At 39.5% G+C, this 22,342-nt stretch overlaps 1 protein-coding gene across 3 annotated transcripts in view; it reads right to left on the bottom strand.

The window, feature by feature from the left end:
- Positions 1-22,342, bottom strand: part of SPATS2 (spermatogenesis associated serine rich 2) — a 140,373-nt gene that overhangs the window by 67,727 nt on the left and 50,304 nt on the right. Inside the window, exon 1 of one of the 3 annotated variants that reach the window (XM_012441366.2) lies at positions 2,428-2,445. The exons of the other annotated variants lie outside the window; for them this stretch is intronic. The gene's annotated coding sequence lies outside the window, so the exon portion shown is untranslated. Of the gene's footprint in view, positions 1-2,427; positions 2,446-22,342 lie in introns of those variants that run through there. 3 annotated transcript variants of the gene reach the window in all.

Here is a 22,342-nt window from a genome sequence, read left to right as displayed (position 1 = left end):
ATAGGCAGTCAGTAACAGTTCACATTCTTGGTGGCAAACAAGCAAGACCAAGGGCTCAGCTAGCCTGACGTTGCTGTCATGGTTGGTACAAGCAACAGACCAGGAGATTAGATAGAAATTTAAACGGGAAACTCATAAACAAGACAATAGGGAGCTGGGCACTATGGTTCACGCCTATAGTCCCAGCACTTTGGGAGGCCAAGGTAGGGGGATTGCTTTAGCCCAGGAGTTCGAGATCAGCCAGGGCAACATGGCAAGACCATGTCTCTTCAAAAACTAGCTGGGCATGGTGGCATGTGCCTGTACTCCCAGCTACTCAGGAGGGTGAGGTGGGAGGATGGCTTGAGCCCAGGAGGTTGAGGCTGCAGTAAGCCATGACTGTGCACTGCACTCCAGCCTAAGCAACAGAACGAGACTCTGTCTCAAAAATAAAAACAAAATTAGCCTGGCAACAGAGTGAGATCCCACCTCAACAAAAAATAAAATTAAAAAATTAGCCAGGGATGGTAGCACAGACCTGTGGTCCCAGCTACTCGGAAGACTAAGGTGGGAGTATTGCTTGAGCCCAGGAGGTTGAGGTTGCAGTGAGCCATGGCTGTGCCACTGAACTCTACCATCAGCAACAGAGTCAGACCCTGTGTCAGAAAACGAAGACTACAGGGGACCTTGGTAAGTGTTTCACACATTCATGATGCAGACACTGGAGAAGGTTCAAACTATCCACACACCTCTGGATGACCATAAGCCTACACATAGCGGAAGCACTGATTCAAAAGGGCCCAGTGGAAAGTAAAAATTATGGCAGATTTTTTTTTTTTTTTTTTTTTTTTTTTTTTTAGACAAAGTTTCGCTCTTGTTACCCAGGCTGGAGTGCAATGGCACAATCTCGGCTCACCGCAACCTCTGTTATGGCAGACTTTTAAAGTACCTGAGCTTTGAAGGCAGTCCCCAACAAACAAAAGATCTACAGGCAGAAGGTGCAAGCTTTACTGGTTCATGGTGTTTTAGTACAACCTTTAACCAATCGCTAACTGACCACTCAAGCTAGAGTGCAGTGGTGTGATCTTGGCTCACGGCAATCTCCACCTCACAGGCTCAGATGATCCTTCCACCTCAGCCTCCCAAGTAGCGGCTATAGGTGCATGCCACTATGCCTGGCTAATTTTTTGTATCTTTTGTAGAGACAGGGTTTCAACATGCTGCCCAGGCTGGTCTTCAACTCCTGGGCTCAAGCAATCCTCCTGCCTCAGCCTCCCAAAGTCCTGGGATTACAGGTGTGAGCCACCATGCCTGACCAATAACGGATTTTTTTTTTTTTTTCTGAGACAGAGTCTCGCTCTGTCATCCAGGCTGGAGTGCAGTGGTGTGATCTCAGCTCATTGCAACCTCCGCCTTCCAGGTTCTTCCAATTCTCCTGCCTCAGCCTCCCAAGTACCGAGGACTACAGATGCATGCTGCCTCGTCCAGCTAACTTTTTGTGTTTTAGTAGAGATGGGGTTTCACCGTGTTGCCCAGGCTGGTCTCAAACTCTTGAGCTTAAGTAATCCGCTTGCCTCGGCCTCCCAAAGTGCTGAGATAACAGCCGTGAGCCACCATGCCTGGCCCATAATGGATATTTTTTTAACTTGGTGATATGTGTCTCTCAATCCTGTGGCTTTGGTGAGAGGGTATGCAAAGAGCAATAATAGCAAATGATGTATGAATGTTTTTTGCATTCAAAGAACATCTGTATCTGTTGGAAGACTTTAAGTGAGTTTTGTTCTTAGATAACCCACATTAGTCGAATGTATTAAGTGAACTGATACTTGTATTTCCCCTACTTCTTTGTCAACTGCTATAAATGCTGTATGATGTGTGTTCCCTTCTGTTGCTGACATGCAAGTGTGGTCATATGAACTAAAGCGGATGGCCTGAGAATATAGATGGGCTTGTGGTATACTTTGCAGGAGTACTTGGAAGCAGAGTTCACTAGTGAGCTCAGGTGTCACAAAGAAGGGTGGAAGTTCTAATGTCTGGTTAGCTACTTATAAGAATGCTATTTGCTGCAATTCTGTGTCCTGTGATTGGATTTTGTTTTTTTAGAGACAGGGTCTTGCTCTGTTGCCCAGGCAGTGGTACGATCATAGCTTACTGCAACCTCAAACTCTGGGCTTAAGCAATTATTCTGTCTCAGCCTACTGGGTGGCTGGGACTACAGACACGTAACACCACACCCAGCTAACTTATCTTATTTTTTGTAGAAAAAGGGCCTCCCTATGTTGCCCAGGCTGGTCTTAAACCCTTGGCCTCAAGCAATCTACCCACCTCGACCTCCCAAAGTGCTAGGATAACAGGCCTGAGGCACTGTGCCTGGCCCAAACTGATTTTAAAACATAATAATAAAAAAGAAAACCTGAGTAGAGATATCAGCCACAAGCAGCCACATACCACAGTGAGAAAAAGATTCCACATATTTAGTTCAGGAAAGTTACCTAAAAAATAAAAACAATAAAGCAATGAAAACCCTCAGAAGGAGGAAAAATCCAGAAATCAAAGTTGCTACAATATAGTAGGTAAAATGTCCAGTTTCAACAAAAAGTTATGAGACATTAAAAGATGCAGGAAAGTATGACCCAAACTCATAAGAAAACAATAACAACATGGAAATGCCCCTGAGTAGGCCTAAATACTGCACTTCGCAAACAGACTCCAAATTTCTTTAAAGGACAATATATATATATTTCTTTAAAGGACTATATATTTATATATAAGGACGATGCCTCAAACAAAAAGAAAATCTTAACAAAGAGATATAAATTATTTTTAAAGAGAACCATGCTAAAAGATAAAAAAGAGAACCATGGTATAAACAGGGCAAAAATAAATTTGGAAAAGAAAAAAAGACAACCAAATCAAAATTCTGAAGATGAATACTGGAGAAGAAAAAAAATCTGTAAACTTGAAGAAAGAACAATAGAAATTATCTAATTAGAAGAAACAGAAGGAAAAAACAATGAAAAACAAGCCAGGTGCAGTGGCTTATTATGCCTGTAATGCCAGCATTTTGGGAGGCCAGGTTGGAGTATCGCTTGAGGCCAGGAGTATATAAGACCAGCCTAGGCAACCTATGAGACACCATCTCTATAAGAAATGAAAAATCGGTCAAGGGTGGTGGCATATGCCTGTAGTCCCAGCTACTTGGGAGGCTAAGGTGAGAGGATGGCTTGAGCTCAGAAGGTCAATGCTGCAGTCAGCCACCAGTCTGGGCAACAGAGCAAGACCCTATCTCTTAAACAAACAAAGAAACAAAAAGTAAAAGTTAAAAAAAAAGAAGTAAAACAGTCTCAGGAATGTGTGGAACAATGTCAAGTATATCATCATATACAAATTAGAAGCCCCAGAAGAAGTGACGTGAAAGAAGACAAAAATAGTGACCAAAAACAATTTGCAACTTGATTTTTTAAAAATGTATCTACAGAGTCAGAAAGCTCAATGAACTATAACTGTGATATACACAAAGAGATCCACATCTAGACATATCATAGTCAAACTGATTAAAGCCAAAACCAGAAAATCTTGAAAGCAGCAAAAATGAAAATGAAAACAATACTTCATCATGTACAGGGAAGCAACAACATTAACAGCTGACTTCTCATCAGAAACAAAAGAAGCAGCCAGAAGGCAGGAAATGACATTCAAAGTGGTAAAAGAAAAAACTGGCAAGCAACAATTTGATATCCAGCAAAGCTATCTTTCAAAAATGAAGGTGAAATAAAGACATTCCAAAGCCTCACAGAGAATCCATTGCTTGCAAACCTGACTTACAAGGAATTCCAAAGAAGTCTTTCAAGTTGAAAAGCAATGACATCAGACTCTACACAAAGAAACAAAGAGCACTAGGAAAAGCAAATATGTGGGTAAATATAAAATATGTATTTTTGGCCAGGCGCAATGGCTCACACCTGTAATCCCAACACTTTGGGAGGCCAAGGCCAGCCTTGGCAACATAGCAAGATCCTGTTTCTACAGAAAATAATTTAACTAAAGTATATATTTTTAGACTTCCTTCTCTTAAATTTTTAAAGAATTTAAGTAATTATTACTGCTTTATGTAATACAAGATTAATAACAATACTAGATTATTGGGTTTATAGCAAATATAGATATACTATACATGAAAACAACTGCATAAAAGGAGAAAGAAGCTATATTACAGAATTAAATTAGCAGTAATTTAGTTAAATTAGACTATAAGATGCATATTATAATGTCCAGAGCAAGTACTAACAACTCAAAAAACAGTAAAAACAAAAGATAAAAGCAACAAAAGAATCATATGCTTATTAAAAAAAACACTATCAAACACAAAAAAAGGCAATAAAAGAGGAACAAGCAGCAAACAGAAAAGCCAAGAGATACACAAAAAAACAAACACCTGGCCGGGCGCGGTGGCTCACATCTGTAACCTCAGCACTTTGGGAGGCTGGGATAGGAGGATCACCTGAGGTCAGCAGTTTGAGACCAGCCTGCCCAACATGGTGAAACCCTGTCTCTACTAAAAATATAAAAAACATTAGCCAGGCGCAGTGGTGGTACCTGTAATCCCAGCTACTTGGGAGGCTAAGGCAGAAGAATCATTTGAGCCCAGGAGGCAGAGGTTGCAGTGAGCCAAGATTGGGTCACTGTACTCCAGCCTGAGCAACAGAGTGAAACTCTGCCTCAAAACAAAAACAAAAACAAATACAGTCTGTAATTTCAGCATTCTTGGAGGCCGAGGCAAGTGGATCACCTGAGATCAGAAGTTCAAGACCAGCCTGGCCAGCATAGTGAAATCCTGTCTCTACAAAAAAAAGAAAAATTACCCAGGAGTGGTGGTGGGCCCCTGTAATACCAGGTACTCAGGAGGCTGAGGCAGAACAATCGCTTGAACCCAGGAAGCAGAGGTTGCAGTGAACTGAGATTGTGTCATTGCCCTCCAGCCTGAGCAACAGAGCAAGACTCTGTCTCAAAACAACCACCACCAAAATAGCAGAGTTAAATCTAATTATATCATAAATTACATTAATTATGAGTGACTTAAAAGACTCCATTCAGGCCAGATGCAATGGCTCACACCTGTAATTCCAGTGCAAGGAGGATCACTTGAGGACAGGGGTTCCATGCTAGCCTAGGCAACATAGCTATATCCTGCTTCTACAAAAAAATTTTTAAAAATTAGCCAGGTTTGGTATCATATGCCTGCAGTTCTAGCTACTTGGCCAATGCAGGAGGATCACTTGAGCCCAAGAGTTCAAGGTTACAGTGAGCTATTAATTGTGCCACTGCACTCCAGCCTAGGTAACAGAATGAGATCTTGTCTCTTTAAAAAAAAAGACTCCACTCAAAAGACAGAAATTGTCAGAGTGGCTGGAAAAACAAGATCCAACTGTATACCATCTACAAAAAACACACTATAGATTCAAACACAAAGAGATTGAAAGTAAAAGAATGAAAAAAGATGTATCATGCAAACTAATAATAAAAGGGCTTGGTATCAGATAAAATAGTATTTTACTAGAGACAGAGAGAAATCATTATAAGAGCATCATGACATCAGAAACATAGAACAATTATAAGTATATATCCACCAAATAATAAGACCTAAAATACCTGCAACAAAAACTGACAGAAAGAATAAAGAGTTCAACAACGATAAAGACTTCAGTATCCCACTCTCAAGAGCTGATTGATATGGTTTGGCTGTGTCTCCACTGAAATCTCACCTTGAGTTGTAATAATCTCCATGTGTCAAGGGTGGGGCCAGGTGGAGATAACTGAATCATGGAGCAGTTTCCCCCATACTGTTCTCATGGTAGTAAATAAGTCTCATGAGATGGGATGGCTTTATAAATGGAGTTCCCCTGCACAAGCTCTCTTGCCTGCTGCCATGTAAGACGTGACTTTGCTCCTCATTCACCTTCCGTGATGATTGTGAGGCCTCCCCAGCCATGTGGAACTGTGAGTCAATTAAACCTCTTTCCTTACTCAGTCTCTGATATGTCTTTATTTGCAGTGTACAAACAGACTAATACACTGATTAAAAACCCAGACAGAAAATCAGCAATAATACTCCATCCAACAAGAAAATAATGTATATTCTCTTCAAGCACAGACAGAACATCCTCAAGGACAGACTATCTACTAGGCCAAGGGACAGCAGACTACGGCTGTCTGTTTTTACAGTTTTATGCTAACACAGGCATGTCCATTGACTTATATAGCTTTGCACTATAACAGCAGAAACTAATAGTTGCAACATAAACCATATGGCACATAAAGCCAAATATTTATTATATGGCCCTTTACAGAGAAAGCTTATTAAACTATATGACAGATCATAAGAAATTCTCAATTTTAAATGGATTGAAATCATACAAAGTAGGTTATCCAACAACAGAATAAAATAAAAATGAAGAGCTGAGAGAAGTATGGGAATCTCTAAATATTTCAAAATTAAAGAACATACTTTTTTTTCTTCTTCTTTTTGAGATAGGGTCTTACTGTCACCCAGGGTGGAGTGCAGCAGTACAATCATGGTTCACTGATCGTCTCACCTCAGCCTCCCAAGTAGCTGGGAATACAGGTGGGCACCACCACACCTAGCTAATTTTCATATTTTTTGTAGAGATGGGGTTTCGCCATGTTGCCCAGGCAGGTCACAAATAAACAACATAGTTCTAAACAACCCATGGATCAAAGAAAATAAATTCAAAAAGGAAATTAGAAAATATTTTGAACTGAAAGAAAATAAAAACATATTAATTTGTGGTAGCTTTGAAGGTCTCTTAAAAAGAAAAGAAAAACATAACACATCAGAATTTATGGGATATAGCTAAAATGGTACTTAAAACATCTATGGTAGAAAAGAAAGTTCTTCAATCTATAGCTTGAGTTTCCAATTTAAGAAATTATAAAAAGAAAAGCCAACTAAATCCCAAGCAAGCAGAAGGTAAGAAATACTACAGATTAGACAACAATCAAAGAATATACAGAAAAAACACTAGAGAAAAGCAATAAAACCAAAAGCTCGTTCTTTTTACCTACAGATAGGTTGACTAGAATAAAAAAGACACAATTTACCAAAATCAGGAATAAAAGAAAGGACATTTTACAGACCCTACAAAAATTCAAGAGATTATGAAGAAATGCTATGAACAACTTTATGTCCACAAATTTGACAACTCTGATGAAATGAACAAATTCCTAGAAAAACATATATTACCAAGACTGACTTAAAAAGGGCGGTATCAAGAAATTGAATTAATAATCTAAAATCCTTCCCACAAAAAAAAGCACAAGGCCAGATACTGTCTTATCAAATACTTAAAGAAGAAATAAGAGAATTCTCAAAAATAAAAAAAATAAATAAAAATAAACAATTAAAAAAAAGAGAACTCTCCACAAACTCTTTTAGGAAATATAAAAAGCCAGGCCCTCGGTGGCTCATGCCTGTAATCCCAGCACTTTGGGACACCGAGGTGGGTGGATCAAGAGGTCAAGAGGTCGAGACAATCCTGGCCAACATGGTAAAACCCTGTCTCTACTAAAAATACAAAAATTAGCCAAACATGGTGGTGGATGACTATAGTCCCAGCTACTTGGGAGGCTGAGGCAGGAGAATCACTTGAACCTGAGAGGTAGAGGTTGCACTGAGCCAAGATTGTGTCACTGCACTCCAGCCTGGCAATAGACCGAGACTCCGTTTCAAAAAAAAAAAAAAAAAGAAAAGAAAAGAAAAAAGAAGAACGGGCCAGGCGCAGTGGCTCATGCCTGTAATCCCAGCACTTGGGAGGCCAAGGTGGGTAGATCACCTGAGGTGAGGAGTTCAAGACCACCCTGGCCAACATGGCGAGCCCTGTCTCTACAAAAAATCAGTTGGGCATGGTGGTGGGCACCTGTAATCCTAGTTACTTTGGAGGCTGGGGGAGAAGAATTGCTTAAACCAGAGGGGCAGAGGTTGCAGTGAGCTGAGATCACTCCACTGCACTCCAGCCTGGGTGAGACTCTGTCTCAAAAAAAAAAGAATAAAAGAAAAGAAAGAAAATAGAAGAATATTCCCTAATTAATTAATTCTATGAGGCCTGTGTAGTAGGCAGAATTCTAAAGATATCTCCCCAAAATTCCTGTCCCCTAATTAGTCAATCAAACATAATCTATGTACTGCTACAAAGGGATTCTGAAGATGTAATTAATGTCACAGACCTTCAAATAAAGAGATTTGTCTGGATTATCTGGGTGGGCCCAATCTAATTGCATGAGCTCTTAAGAGAGGATAAATTTCTCTGGCTGGAGCTAAGAAAGATGGATCACAGAGATGTGGCAAAGGGGAAAGACAGAGATTTGAAGCAAGAGGAACCTAATATGCTGTAACTGGCTTTGAAGGGAGCCAGGAGGCTAGGAAATGTTGACAGTCTTTAGAAGCTGAGAACCCCAGGCCAACAGCCAGGAAGGAACCAAGAACCTCAGTCCTACAGCCACAGGGACTGCATTCTGCCAACAGCCTGACTGACCCTGAAAATGAACTCTTCACTAGAGCTTCCTGAAAGGAACAAAGCCATGCCTTGGTTTCAACCTTGTAGAGAACCATCTGAGCCACATTGTACCCAACATCTGACCTACAGAAACTGAGATGAGACATGCACGTTGCTTTAAGTCATTAAGTTTGTGGTAATTTGTTACAGCAGCAACAGAAAATTAAAACAACCTATATTTCCCTCACACTGCAACCAGACAAAGACATCACTAGAAAACTACAGATCAGGCCAAGTGCAGTGGCTCACACCTGCAATCCCAGCACTTTGGGAGGCGAAGGTGGGCGAATCACCTGAGCTAAGGAGTTTGAGACCACCTTGCACAACGTGGTAAAACACTGTCTCTACTAAAAATACAAAAATTAGCTGGGTAGGGTGGCTCATGTCTGTAATCCCAGCTACTCAGGAGGCTGAGGCACAAGAATCACCTGAGCCTGGGAGGCAGAGGTTGCAGTGGGCTGAGATCATGTCACTGCACTCCAGCTTGGGCTACAGAGTGAGACTCTGTCTCAAAAAAACAAAAACATTACTTGGTATATTCTCCAGAGTTATTGGTAAAAAAAAAAAAAAAAAAGAAAGAAAAAGAACTGAAAAAAAGAAAACAAAAACAAAAACACAAAACACTACAGATCAATATTCTTCATAAATATAGGAGAAAACCATTACTACTTCGCTTGATCTTAGCCAAAAGGCCAAGAAGCGATAGGAGAAAACCATTATTAACAAAATACTAGCAAGCCAGGCCAGGCACGGTGGCTCATACCTGTCACTTGAGCTCAGGAGTTCAAGACCAGCCTGGCCAGCACTGTGAAACTCCGTTTCTACAAAAAATATTTTTAAAAATTAGCCAGGGGTGCTGGCACCACCTGTAACCTGAGCTACTTGGCAGGCTGAGGGAGTAGGATCACTTGAACCTGGGAGGTTGAGGCTGCAGTGAGCTGAGATCATGCCACTGCACTCTAGCCTGGATGACAAAGTGAGGTGCTGTCTCAAAAACAGAAAAAAAAAAAAAATACATATACATATATATATGCGCCAAATTCAGCGACATAGAAAACAATTACAATACCATGACCAAGTAGGACTTATCCCAGGAATGGAAGATTGGTTTAACATGCAAAAACCAATTGATGTAACATACCATATCAAATAAATGATAAAAGTCACATGATCATCCCAATAGATACAGGAAAAGAATTTTCACACACCCATACCCATTCATGATTTTTTAAAAAAGGAAAATGTTCTCACCTTTATAAAGGCCATATATGAAAAACCTACAACTAATATCACACTTAATAGTAAAAGACTAAATATTTTCTTCCTTAGATCAGAAAAAACAAGAATTCACACCCTCACCACTTGTTTTTAACAACATACTGAAAGATCTTTTCAGTGAAATAAGGGAGAAAAAAAGAAAAGAAATTAAAGGCATCAAGTTGGAAAGGAAGAAGCAAAATGTCTCTATTCAAAGAAAACATGACCCATATACAGAAAATCCTAAGGAATCAAAACACATATACACACACACCAAAAAACCCTGCTAGGACTAACAAATTAGTTCAGCAAGGTCAAATAATCAAACCAATATACAAAAAGTAATGGTATATGGCTGGGCGCAGTGGTTCACACCTGTAATCCCAGCACTTTCGGAGGCCAAGGCAGGTGGATCACCAGAGGTCAGGAGTTCGAGACCAACCTGGCCAACATGGTGAAACCCCATCTCTAATAAAAATACAAAAGTTAGCTGGGGGTGATGGCTAGCACCTGTAATCCCAGCTTCTCAGGAGGCTGAGACAGGATAATCACTTGAACCTGGGAGGCAGAGGTTGCAGTGAGCCGAGAATACACCATTGTACTCCAGCCTGGACAACTAGAGCAAAACTCCGTCTCCAGGAAAGAAAAAAAAAAAAGGTAATGGTATATCTATATCCTAGCAATAAACAGTCCAAAAATAAAATTAACAAAAAATTATATTCAGAATAGCATCATGAATTAAGGCTGGGTGTAATGGCTCACACCTATAATCCAAGCACTTTGGGAGGCTGAGGCAAGAGGATTGCTTTAGCCCAGAAGTTCAAGACCAGCCTGGGGAAAAAAGAGAGACTCCATCTCTACAAAAAAAAAAAAAAAAAAAAAAAAAATTTGACCAAAACACCAAAAGCATTGGCAACAAAAGCCAAAATAGACAAATGGGACCTAATCAAACTCCACAGCTTCTGCACGGCAAAAGAAACAGTCAATAGAGTGAATCGGCAACCAACAGAATGGGAAAAAATTTTTGCAGCCTACCCGTCTGACAAAGGGCTGATATCCAGAATTTACAATGAACTAAAAAAGATTTACAAGAAAAAAACAAACAAGCCCATTCAAAAATGGGCGAAGGATATGAACAGATACTTTACAAAAGAAGACATACATGAGGCCAACAAACATATGAAAAAATGCTCATCATCACTGGTCATTAGAGAAATGCAAATCAAAACTACATTGAGATACCATCTCACGCCAGTTAGAATGGCGATCATTAAAAAATCTGGAGACAACAGATGCTGGAGAGGATGTGGAGAAATAGGAACACTTTTACACTGTTGGTGGGAGTGTAAATTAGTTCAACCACTGTGGAAAACAGTGTGGCGATTCCTCAAGGACCTAGAAATAGAAATTCCATTTGACCCAGCAATCCCATTACTGGGCATATATCCAAAGGATTATAAATCGTTCTACTATAAGGACACATGCACACGAATGTTCATTGCAGCACAGTTTACAATAGCAAAGACCTGGAACCAGCCCAAATGCCCATCGATGATAGACTGGACAGGAAAAATGTGGCACATATACACCATGGAATATTATGCAGCCATTAAAAAGGAGGAGTTCACATCCTTCGTAGGGACATGGATGAACCTGGAAAACATCATTCTCAGCAAACTGACACAAGAACACAAAATCAAACACCACATGTTCTCACTCATAGGCGGGTGTTGAACAAGGAGAACACATGGACACAGGGAGGGGAGCACTATACACGGGGGTCTGTTGGGGGGAGGGGGGATAGTGGGGGGGGTGGGGAGTTGGGGAGGGATAGCATGGGGAGAAATGCCAGATATAGGTGAAGGGGAGGGAGGCAGCAAATCATACTGCCAGGTGTGCACCTGTGCAACAACCTTGCATGTTCTTCACATGTACCCCAAAACCTAAAATGCAAAAAAAAAAAAAAAAAAAAAAATTTAAATTAGCTGGGCACAGTGACGTGCATCTATAGTCCCAGTTACTCAGGAGGGAGGCTGAGGCAGGAGGATCACTTGAGCCCAGGAGTTTGAGGCTGCAGTAAGCTATGACTGTGCCTCTGCACCACCCTGGGTAACAGAGCAAGACTCTGTCCTTAAAAAAATTAAAAATTAAATACTTAGGAATAAATATAACAGATGTGCAAGTCTCATACTCTGAAAATTAAAAAAACATAGCTGAGAGAAATTAAAGATCTAAATAAATAGAAACACATTCCATATTCATGAATTGGTTCATACTCTCCCAATTTAATTTATAAATGTAATACAGTCCCTATTAAAATTTCAGCAAGCATTTCTGTACAAATTGACAATCTGATCATAAAATTTATATGGAAATTCAAAGAAATCAGAATTCTCAAAACAATTTTGAAAATTTTAGAGGACTTCCACTACCTGATTTCAAAACTTACTATAAAGCTACAGTCATGAAGACAGTGTGGTACTGTCATAAGAATAGGCACACATACCAATGGCACAAAACTGAGAATCCAAAAATAAACCTTCATATCTTGGAAAACAGATTTTCAACAAAGGCACTAGAGCAATTCAAAAGGGCAAAGAAAGTCTTTTCAACAAATAGTATTGGGACAACTGGACTTCCAAATATATAAAAATGAACTCAGATCTTTACCTCACACTATATATAAAAATTAACTCAAAACGGATCACAGACTCAAATGACTATAACTTTAACAACATAGAAAAAACATGAGGAAAATGCTCATGATTTTTTCTAGTGAGAGTTCTTCAAAAGCACAAAGCATACAACCCATAAAACAAAAAAAAAGCTAGAATTCATCAAATTTAAGACTTTTCATACTTCAAAAAACAACATGCACTTTATGGTACTGGCAATAAGAACAGGCTTATAGATCAATGGAATAGAAGAGAGAGTACAGACAAAAATCCTCACATTTATGGTCAATTTATTTTCAACAAAGGTGCCAAGAAAATTCAAAAGGGAAAAGAATAATATTTTCCTTTTATTTTTATTTTAAAAGATGGGGTTTCACCATGTTGGTCAGGCTAGTCTTGAACTCCCAACCTCAGGTGATCTGCCCACCTTGACCTCCAAAGTGCTTGGATTACTGGCGTGAGCCACAACGCTCGGCCTAGAATAATATTTTCAACAAATGGTACTGGGATAACTGAATATCCACATACAAAAGAATATACACTGCCACATAAAAAATTAGCTCAAAATGCAAAAGCAATGAAAGTAGAGTCTCAAAGAGATATCTGCACACCTATGTTCACTGCAGCATTATTCACAATAGCCAAGAGGTGGAGCACCTAAATGTCTATCAATAGACAAATGGTTAAACAAAATAAATATATACAATGGAATATTATTCAGCCTTAAAGAGGGAGGAAATTCTGATACATGCTACAACATGGATGAACCTTAAGGACAGTATGCTAACAGAAATTAGCCAGTCACAAAAGGACAATTGTTGTAATGATTCCACTTACATGAGACACCTAAGCTAGTCAAATTCACAAAGTCAGAAAGCAGAATGGTGGTTGTAGAGGCTGGAGGGAAAGGAGAGAGTGAGGAGTAACTTAATGAATACAGAGTTTTAGTTTTGCAAAATGAAGAGTTCTGGACGTGAATGGTGATAATGGTGAATGTAATTTTGTTTTTTTAGGAGACACAGTCTCTATCTCCCAGGCTGGAGGGTAGTGGCACAATCATAGCTTACTGCCACTTCAAACTCCTGGGCTCAAGCAATCCTCCCACCTCAGCCTGACCAACACAGCGAGATTCCATCTCTATAAAAACTAATTAATTAATTGAAAATAGGGGCTGGGTGCAGTGGCTCACACCTGTAATCCCAGCACTTTGGGAGGCCGAGGCAGGCAGATCACAAGGTCAGGAGTTCAAGACCAGCCTGGTCAACATGGTGAAACTCAGTCTCTATTAAAAGTACAAAAATTAGCTGGGCATGGCGGCGAGTGCCTGTAATCCCAGCTACTCGGGAGGCTGAGGCAGGAGAATTGCTTGAATTCAGGAGGCAGAGGTTGCAGTGAACCGATACGGTGCCACTGCACTCCAGCCTGGGCAAAAGTGCGAGACTCCATCTAAAAAAAAAAAATATATATATATATATATATATATATTTGTATGTGGATATTCTTCCTCTATGACTTTGCCTATTCTAGGTATTTCATATAAAAGGTAACATACAGTATTTATCCTTTGTATCTGGCTTATTTTACTTAGCATAGTGTTCTCAGTGTTTATGATGTAGCATGTATCAGAACTTTATTCCTTTTTTATGGTTGAATAATAATATTTATCCGTCATGGATAAATATATATATATATTTATATATATATATATTTATATATAGACTCTGATATAGATAAATATATATATATATTTAAATATATATATATATATATATATAGACTCTGATACATATACATGAAATGTTCATAGCATCATTATTCGCAAATAACCAAAAGGCGGAAACAACATAAGAGTCCATGACGGATAAATATTATTATTCAACCATAAAAAAGGAATAAAGTTCTGATACATGCTACATCATAAACACTGAGAACACTATGCTAAGTAAAATAAGCCAGATACAAAGGATAAATACTGTATGTTACCTTTTATATGAAATACCTAGAATAGGCAAAGTCATAGAGGAAGAATGTAGATTAGAAGTTACCAGGGGTTAATGGGGAAGGAATAGGAAATTACTGCTTAATGGTTCAAGGTTTCTGTTTGGGATTGTAAAAGGGTTTTAGGAGTAGATAGTAGTGACAGCTGTATTGTGAGTGTAATTAATGCCACTGAATTGTATACTTTAAAATGATTAAAATGGCAAATTATATGTGTTTGTTTTTATTTTTTATTATTTTTGTAGAGACAGGGTCTCACTATGTTGCCCGGGCTGATCTCAAACTCCTAGTCTCAAACAATCCTCCTGTCTCAACCTTCCAAAGTGGTGGGTTTACAGGCATAGCCACTGCACCTGGTGTATATTTTTTTACAGAAAAAAAATGGAGGGATGGACAGGTGTGATGGTTCATGCCTGTAATCCCAGTACTTTGGGAGGCCAAGGTGGGCAGATCACTTGAGGTCAGGAGTTCGAGGCCAGCCTGGCCAACATGGTGAAACCCCATCTCTACTAAAAATACAAAAAAATTAGCCAGGCATGGTGGCAGGTGCCTGTAGTCCCAGCTACTAGGGAGGCTGAGGCAGGAGAATCACTTGAATCTGGAAGGTGGAGGTTGCAGTGAGCCGGGATCTCACCACTGCACTCCAGAATGGGCAACAGAGCGAGACTCTATATCAAAACAAAAGCAGAGGGGGGAGGGAAAGGGTAACACTATAAAGCTTTAAAGCAAACTTTTGACATCTGGAAAAAAGGTAACAAGGGCACACTGCAGCCCACAGACACCAGGAACCATGTCCTCCCCACCATCAAGATTCCCAAGAGGAAGGTCAGCTCAGCAAAAAGGGCATAAAAGAAAACTCCAAGAGGAAATCCACAAGGTTGTCACCTGAACTTTGCTCCTGCAAAAGTGGAAACAAAGCCAAAAAATGCAGCAGGAAAGGATAAATCTTCAGACAAAAAAGCAAAAACAAAAACAAAACTAGGAACAAAGGGAGAGCATGCCAAAGTAGCTAACCAAGAAACTAAAGATTTACCTGAAGAAAATGGAGAAACAAAAAACAAGGAGGGTTCAGCCTTCAATGCAGCAAGACAGAAAGAAGCCTAGTCTGATTAATATAAAATACCCTGTCTTATCGGTGGTCCTGGTCTCCCTTCTTGCACAATCCAGAGGAATATTTTTATCAACTATTTTATAAATGTGTTTTATTGTAGCTCTAGAAACATTTTAGAAGGAAGGGATCCCACATTATAGAAGGGATTCCTACATTGTCCCACTTATTAAGTTTAAGTGCTTTTTTGTAAGAGGTACAATTATTTGCTGGTTGTTTATTTTTTGGTACAACAGAAGATAATTCGAGATATGAAATTATGGAAAGCTTTGACTCTTGGGTGTCAACTTAACACTCCATAGCTGGGCAGGTAGTTTTTATATCCTATAATACAAAGCATATTCCAAGGCAACGTGGAGTCAGAGTTGTGCATTCAATTCTTAAACATCTTAAATTATTTCTATTACCATGTTTTTTTTTAGTAGTACTGTTTCCTGAAGAAAACTACTCCTGGTCATGGCTCTCCCTGTCAGAACTGTGTGCACTCTGTAACATCTTTGGTCATGGTAGCTCTGTTTTCCTAATAATTTTGTTAAAGTGCTGTGAAAGGTTAAAAATTTGTGACGGCCAGGCACAGTGGCTCACGCCTGTAATCCCAGCACTTTGGGAGTCCAAGGTGGGTGGATCATGAAGTCAGGAGATCGAGACCATCCTGGCTAACACAGCAAAACCCGGTCTCTACTAAAACTACAAAAAAATTAGCTGGGCATCGTGGCACATGCCTGTGGTCCCAGCTACTTGGGAGGCTGAGGCAGGAGAATGCCTTGAACCCGGGAGGCAGAGGTTGCAGTGAGCCAAGATCACATCACTGCACTCCAGCCTGGGCGACAGAGCGAGACTCCATCTCAAAAAAAAAAAAAAAAAAAAAAAAATTGCATATGTAGTGATAAGGATATTAAGTTGTGAATTGGTGGGACTTATGTAACAGCTTATCAATATCTGAAGATACTGGAACTTGATTATCCTCTTAAGGAAAATTTACCTCCAAATTTTAAGTCACTGCAAATAACTGTTTGAAACAATTACAACACGTGGCTTTTTAGATTTTCGGTACATACGTTAAGAATTGTGTACAACTGAAATGTCCATGTACTGATCTTCAGTACAACCAATAAAATCTCAACTATTAAAGAAAAAAGGAAACTGGATTTCGAAAGGAAATTGGTAAAGAGATTCACTAGAGTTGTGGAAGAAAGTCAGATTCCTGTTAAGTGGACTAATAAAGAAGTAGAAGAAAACATATCTACTTCTCTCCAAAAAGGGGAGGAAGATAGCCCACTTAAGGAGAAAATAAGAAGCTATTTTTAGGATTGAAGAAACATGTTTTTAGGAAAGAGGGCAGAAACCAACAAGGAGAAATAAAGATTGAAGATCTGAACAAGAGATACTTGATGGATTATAGTACTTGAGAAAACAAGTGCAATTTGATAAATGGCAGATTTAAAAAAACAGAACAATTAACTTTGGAAAGAAGTACTATTACTTAGAAATAAGTACTAACCCAAACCAGAGTTGAAGAGGGCTTGAGCCAGGAATGTGGCAGTAAGGAGGAAATAGAAAGCTGTAAGATACACTGCAACCCAATTAGAAAACAATGATCATTTATTACACTATTTAAATAAATTAATGTTAGAATACTGCTTGGTACATGGTAAACACCATTTAAGCAGTTGTTAAACAAATTTTTTTAAAAAGAAAGTGTGTATTTGAGAAGGGGGAAACTTTATAGTGGAGAAATCTGGCAAAAATCACCTTAACTAAGTGACCAACGTTATTAGCACTATTAAGGCAAATGAACATCATGTGGCTCCTGAAATAATTAATGAGAAAGACACATCATTTATGATAGTATTCCTGCCAAAAGTGCATAATCTGAATCTAATCATAAGGAAACACCAGACAAACTGAAGGACAATCTGCAAAATAACTGGCCTGTATTTATTTAAAAATATCGGCCAGGTGCAGTGATTCAGGTCTGTAATCTCACCACTTTGAGAGGCCAAGGTGGGCAGATCACCTAAGGCCAGGAGTTCAAGACCAGCCTGGCCAACATAGTGAAACCCTACCTTTACTAAAAATACAAAAATTAGCCAGGCGTGGTGGTGCATGCCTGTAGTCGCAGCTACTTGGGAGGCTGAAGCAGGAGAACTGCTTGAACCCAGGAGGCGGAGGTTGCAGTGAGCTGAGATCATGCCACTGCACTCCAGCCTGGAAACAGAGCAAGACCGCATCAAAAAAAAGAGGGAGGAAAGAAAGAAGGAAAAAGAGAGAGAGGAGGGGGAGAGGGGGAGAGAGACAGAGAGAGAGAGACAGGGGAGAGAGAGAGATCAATGCCATGAAATTCAAAGAAAAATGGAAAAGCTGCTCCAGATTAGAGACTGAAGACATGACAACTAAATATAATACATGGTCCAGGATTAGATCTTAGAATGGGAGAAAAGAGGTTGCTGTAAGGGAGATGAATGGAACAACTGACAAGATGGAAATAAGGGGCTGTACATCAGGAAATATACTATTATATCAACATTTCAGTTTCCAGACTTTGACTCTTCAGGTTTATGTTAGAGAATGACTTTGTGATTAGGAAATACAGGCTGCAATATTTAGGGATAGAGGAACATGAAGTCTACAGCTTACTCTCTCAGATGGCTCAGGAAACTACAATAATATGAATATAGAGAGAATGATAAAGAAAACATGGCAAGATGTTAACAGCTGGTGCTAAAGAAAGCATATCAGAGAGTTCTTTGTATTATTCTTGTAACTTTTCATAAGTTTGAAATTATGTCCAAAAGTTAAAAACCTACTGCTGGCCGGATGCAGTGGCTCACGCCTGTAATCCCAGCACTTTGGGAGGCCGAGGCGGGTGGATCATGAGGTCAGGAGAATGAGACCATCTTGGCTAACATGGTGAAACTCCATCTCTACTAAAAATACAAAAAATTAGCCGGGCATGGTGGTGTACACTTGTAGTCCCAGCTACTCAGGAGGCTGAGGCAGGAAAACCCCTTAAACCCGGGAGGCAGAGGTTGCAGTAAGCCAAGATCACGCCACTGCACTCCAGCCTGGGTGACAGAGAGAGACTCTGTCTCAAAACAAAAAACAAAAAACTATTGCTGCATAAATATATTCTGAATTTAATTTGGGGTATTAGGAACTTATCCTGATGAAACTTCTACAACATAAGTGGAAACTCCTGTTTGCTCTTGTAGCAAAGAAATGAAGATAGAACCCCAGGAAACTAATGTCAGCATAAAGACATAGGGAAGAGCAAAGAGGCCAGGTGTTCCTGGCAGTAATAAGAAAAAGAAACAAATAATACACATTCACAGCATCAGTGGATACCTGAACAGGAGGCATGACTGCTAAAGTGGGAAGGAGTTTCAACTGAATGTCTCCAAACCTGAACTCTTGATTTTATTGATCACCCACAAAGCATACACTTTCCCAAGACTTCACCTTCTCAGTATATGGTACCAACAACCACTCACCCAACTGCTCAGGCCAAAATCCCTGTAATCATCCTTGACTCCTCTATTTTCCTCAGATACCACAACAAAATGATCAGCAAATTATATTTTCCAAATCCAACTGCTTCTCACACCATTCCACTGTTACCACTCTAGTCCAAGCCATCGTGATTTTTACAGCTTGTACTATTATAATAGCTTCCTGAGTTCCCCTGCAGGAAGATTGCTTTCTGCCAGGAGGCAGAAACTTCAGTGAACCAAGATCACACCATGACACTCTGGCCCAGGTGACAGAGCCAGACCTTATCTTAAAAAAACAAAAAAAAGAAACCATTCAGTTAATCATTTTTCCAAATGGGAATAAATGTATGTAACACTATATTGTATCAATTAAATATCATATTGTATTAAAACCTGAAATATGAGGAGACTAGTAAATAATAAAAAATAAATAATAATGGCTGAATATATTAAAGGAAATAAAAATTATTAAATCTTGGGTTTTTATATGATGAAGCAAGATTCAAAATTGTCAGTCTGGGATTAGTACCTCACTGAGCTAGAGCTTAAAGCTATGAAAATCAATGACCAGATTCCATACTCAAGTTAGCCTTGCTCTAAAGAAGTATATGGTCACAGACCACATCCCTAGTACTATGACCCCTGAACCAGAAGGTACAGATCAATGACTCTCAAGGTAAAGAAATGAGAGAATAGACATGTAGTTCTCAACTTACTACTCTGACTTATTGTTCATCTTTATACTTATTTTTCATTTCAAATCACAAAAGAGGGCATAAATGGAAACACATATTAAAGGGAGATGAGAAAGAGAGATAAAAAGCAGAACAGAGGTTACCAAAGGCTTGGCGGAAGGAGTTATTGTTTAATGGGTACAAAGTTTTTGTTAGGGTCATGAAAAGTTTTGGGTTAGACAGTGGTGATGATTACACAACACTGTGAATGTATTTAATACCAGTCATTTGGCATCAACATACAAATGGTTAAAATGATAAATATTATGTTGTGCAAATTTGTAAATTTCAGTAATAGATCCCGAATAGCCAAAACAATCTTGAAAAAAAAAAACTGGCTCACACTTCTTGATTTCAAAACATATTACAAAGCTATAGTGATCAAAACAGTGTAGTACTGGCATAAAGACATACATCTAGACCAATGGAATAGAGAGCCCAGAAATAAGCCCTCACATACATGGTCAAAAGATCTTTAACAAAGGGGCCAAGACCATTAGATGAGAAAAGGACAGTCACTTCAACAAATGACATTGGGAAAACTGGACATCCACATGCCTGGCCACCTGTGTACCATCATTTTCACAAAACTCCAAAATGATGACAAAACACACGGGTACTGAGGTGTGGACAAACAGGTCCCTCATATCTGAGTGAGAATGTAAATTTATACAATACCTTTGGAAGACACGTAAGCAGTAGTTGTCAAAATCAAAAATGTATATATTATTTAACCCAGCAAGACACTTTTTTTTTTTTTTGACAAGGTCTTGCTTTGTTATCCAGGCTCACTGTAGCCTCAACCTCCTGGGTTCAACCGATCCTTCCAAGTACCTGGGACTACAGGTGCACACCACCATGCCTAGCTAATTCTTGTATTTTTTTGTAGACACAGGGTTTCATATGTTGCCCAGGTTGGTCTCAAACTGCTGAGCTCAAGTGATCCTCCTGCCTTGGCCTCCCAAAGTGCTGGGATTACCGGCACTCCAGCCTGGGTGACAGAGCAAGATTGCATCTCAAAATAATAAAAATAAATAAGACTCCTACCCAGTAAATTAAATCAAAGTTAAAAGCCTTCATTTGAATCTAAATAATATTCTAACTCAGAAACGCAATCAACAGGTTCATGAAATGTGTCAAGAAGATAAATGCTAACTCACTACTCCTGCAGATAATGATGGAAAACAAGAAAATGAGAGGTTCCAAATAAAAACATTCTTCTCATCTTTAATGGATTTTGACTGTAAGAAAGTCACCAGGAGTTCTCATTCCATAATATAATCAGTTTACCAATAAATAATATTCTCATCAGCTTTATAAAGAAATATGAAAGGCTGGGGGTGGTGGCTCACGCCTGTAATCCCAGCACTTTGGGAGGCCAAGGTGGGTGAATCACGTGAGGTCAGGAGTTCAAGACCAGCCTGGCTAACATGGTGAAACTCCATCTCTGCTAAAAACAAATACAAAAATTAGTGGCATGTGCCTGTAATCCCAGCTACTCAGGAGGCTGAGGTAGGAGAATCACTTGGAGGCAGACGTTGCAGTGAGCCGAGATCGCATCACTGCACTCCAGCCTAGGGAACAGAGTGAGACTTCATCTCAAGAAAAAAAAAAATAGAAAAAAATATGAAAAAGAGAAAAACCTAAATTAAAGCATTCTAGGCCAGGCACAGTGACTCATGCTTGTAATCCCAGCACTTTGGGAGGCTAAGGCTGGTGGATCACTTGAGGTCAGGAGTTTGACATCAGCCTGGTCAACATGGTGAAACCCCGTCTCTACTAAAAATACAAAAATTAGCTGGGTGTGGTGGCACACACCTGTAACCCCAGCTGCTTGGGAGGTTGAGGCAGAAGAATCGCTTGAACCCAAGAGGCAGAAGAATCGCTTGAACCCAGGAGGCAGAGGTTGCAGTGAGCCAAGATCACCACCACTACACTCCAGCCTGAGAGACAGAGTGAGACTCCATCTCAAAAAAAAAAAAAGTAACAAAAAAGGTGATTTCCTCAGGTCAAAATGGTGAATAGGAGACCTTTCCCTAAGTCTGCTTTCTCAACAAGTGTCTTTACTCACTGGCACCAATCTTCTACTTTAATCTAAAAACTCTCCCATAATTATAAGACCTAATCACCATAAATTTTATTTTGAAAAACAGTTTTCATTTTGAAAAACCAATGAATTCTTTCTATAAAAAATAGAAACCTCAAATTAGAACAACATAGAATTTCTGGAAATTTAAAAGACATTCTAAGTGGAAAATGAGAAGCCACATGATACCACAACTCCTCTTTACTACTATTAAAAGACACAAGGCCCCCCAAATTGCTTAACATTAGTCATCAGCAGCAGCTGTAGGTGTGGGAGTAGAGGGAGCTCAAAAGGAGCAGAGCTGGAATACATGTTTGTCTCCTCCTATTTCACTGCTAGCTTGGTAGTTAGAGCTGTCTGTGCCCTCCTCCTCACACAGGTGGCTCTAACACAAACCCAAACCAAGCCAAATTATCCTCAGCTGTATTACTCTTCGTAAGGGAT

This window comes from Aotus nancymaae, unplaced genomic scaffold (genome assembly GCF_030222135.1).
Source record: "Aotus nancymaae isolate 86718 unplaced genomic scaffold, 86718_ANA_hifiasm-v0.15.2.pri h1tg000016l, whole genome shotgun sequence".
Classification (NCBI taxonomy): Eukaryota; Metazoa; Chordata; class Mammalia; order Primates; family Aotidae; genus Aotus; species Aotus nancymaae.
Note: the sequence above shows the minus strand (reverse complement) of the source record. Positions and strands in the feature narration are given on the sequence as shown.